This window comes from Mauremys reevesii, linkage group 12 (genome assembly GCF_016161935.1).
Source record: "Mauremys reevesii isolate NIE-2019 linkage group 12, ASM1616193v1, whole genome shotgun sequence".
Classification (NCBI taxonomy): domain Eukaryota; kingdom Metazoa; phylum Chordata; order Testudines; family Geoemydidae; genus Mauremys; species Mauremys reevesii.
The window spans coordinates 35,682,793-35,685,150 of record NC_052634.1 but is presented as its reverse complement, the minus strand read 5'-3'; the positions used below and the strand labels follow the sequence as shown (position 1 = coordinate 35,685,150).

At 46.9% G+C, this 2,358-nt stretch overlaps 1 non-coding gene across 1 annotated transcript; it reads left to right on the top strand.

Moving 5' to 3' along the window:
- Positions 1-613: 613 nt before the first annotated feature.
- Positions 614-798, top strand: LOC120376430. The gene has a single exon (XR_005587309.1). It is a non-coding gene; the product is annotated as a U2 spliceosomal RNA (small nuclear RNA).
- Positions 799-2,358: the final 1,560 nt, after the last annotated feature.

The window sequence follows — 2,358 nt, the reverse complement described above, 5'->3', positions numbered from 1 at the left end:
GCCCGCAAACTCGAAAAGTACGCTCCCCTGGCTGACACCCTGCGAGCAAAGGGCTACGAGGTCTACACCGATGCTCTGATCGTTGGGGCCTTGGGCGCCTGGGACCCCCTTAATGAGTGCGTGCTGCGGACCTGTGGGGTGGGCCGTCGCTACGCGCGGCTCATGAGATGCCTAATGGTCTCGGACGCTATTCGGTGGTCCAGAGACATTTACACAGAGCACGTCACCGGCCACCGTCAATACCAAGAGTGAGCCGGCGTGACTCCACGCACCCGCAAGGGGGAAGAGACCTGTAAACTTCCCCTGTTGGACTTTATCCCCTGAGCCCTGAACCAACCACACTGAACTCTGCCCTGTGAGGGGCACCCTATCACCATTACCCAGTCCGCTCATTTACTCACGCCCACGACTATCCATAACCTGTTTGTATGAGTGATGTGCCCTCACTGCTTGCTGGCTGTACCTTGAACTCTCTCACCGTATACCCTGCATTGGGGACATGACAGACTGTGTATATGTATATGCCGTCCAATACCAAAACGCTAACATCCCCCTACAACCTGTATGTTACCCCCAATGACACAATAACTGATGCCTCAAACACTTTGTATCGTTTATTTTAAATATTCTCTAATAAAATTTAAATCTTTTCTTATCAGTTTAATATCTGATAGGTCCTTTATTTAAGGACTGTATGTTAAATTAATTTTTGAAACAAGGGGATGGAATAGGAGCTTGCTCTGACCACCCCATGCATTGACCTGGTATTGCAGTGTCTCCAGGACCAGTGCCTCTCCCTCTGGGGAGAATTGTTTGGTTAAAAAAGCAGAATAAGATTCACTCTAAAGATGCTGATTTGAGAAGATTTTTTTTAAAGTAGTTGGAAAATCAGGTTTCTTTAGCACTGAAGTTCTTCATAACAATGTATTGTTAAAATTCCTTGGGAGTGTTTTCTGAGTCTACAGCTGTGAGTTTCTTTGTCTTGCTGGAAAATTGTTTTAAAAGCTGAGATTCTTCTGTTTGCTGTGAGTTTTTTCAACAACATGAGGGATGAATGCTTTCCAGACTGAGGGTCTGTTTGGGAGATGGTTGGTTGGGGGTTGTGTGTGTGGGGGGACACAGATTGGCAATATTCGAGGTCACATGTATATCACTAACTGGATGAGTTACACAGACTTCTCCCCACCCAGCCTACGTTCCATGTATCTTGACTGGGCCTGTCACCCACCATCCCAGAGCAGAAGCCTGAAGCCTGAGCCCCACCGCACGTGGGGAGGAGGGGAACTCCCGCTGGTTGCCGGCTCCTGCAGTGTTTATGACTCCGGAAGGGGGTAGGGACCAGCCCCTGCAGGCAGCCCGGGGGAAGAGCCGCTGCTTTGCTGCCCCCGACTCCCCCTCAATTACAGCCCGGGAGGCTGTGGCCACAATAAAAGCCCCTGGTGGCCACATTTGAGAAATGCTGGAGCTTCAGAGTAAACAAATCCCAGCAGGTTTGTCACACCCTGTCCCCCACCCTGGGGATTTCCTGCCCTCTCCCACCCAGACCAACCTCCCTGGAAGTTCCCCCCCCTGTGTATTTACTGCCCTTTCTCCCTGCAAAGGGAACCCGCCAGCAACTCCCTGATCATCCCTCCCTCAACTGGCTCCACTGCAGCCATTTCCCTTCCCTGGCCCCTGGAAGGACGGAATGAGCTGGAGCAAAACATGGATGTCGCTCTGCAGCCTGTTAGGGCAAAAAGGGCAACTGGGGACATGTCAGAACAGGAAATAATTTCCCAGCACAATTCCCCCCAGGCTCTTTCCCTGCACACAGATATTCTAGCTTGTCCTGCATGGGACAGAAACATCCAAATCTAGGGCTGTCAATTAATCGCAGATAACTTACGCAATTAACTTTAAAAAAATCATGATTAATCTCAGTTTTAATCACACCGTTAATAGAATACCAATTGAAATTTATTATATTTTGTTTTTCTACATATTCAAATATATTGATTTCAATTACAACACAGAATACGAAGTGTACAGTGCTCACTATATATAGTTTTATTACAGATATTTACACTGTAAACTATAAAGTACTGTAGTGCAATCTCTATCATTAAAGCGCAACTTGCATATGTAGATTTTTGTTGTTGTTGCATAAGTGCACTCAAAAAGAAAACAATGTAAAACTTTAGAGTCCAGTCAGTCCTACTTTTTGTTCAGCCAATTGCTGAGACAAACAAGTTTGTTTGCATTTACTGGAGATAATGCTGCCCGTGTCCTATATACATCACCTAAAAGTGAGAACAGGCTCTCTCATGGCACTTTTGTAGCCAGCGTTGCAAGGTATTAACATGCCAGATATGCTAACAT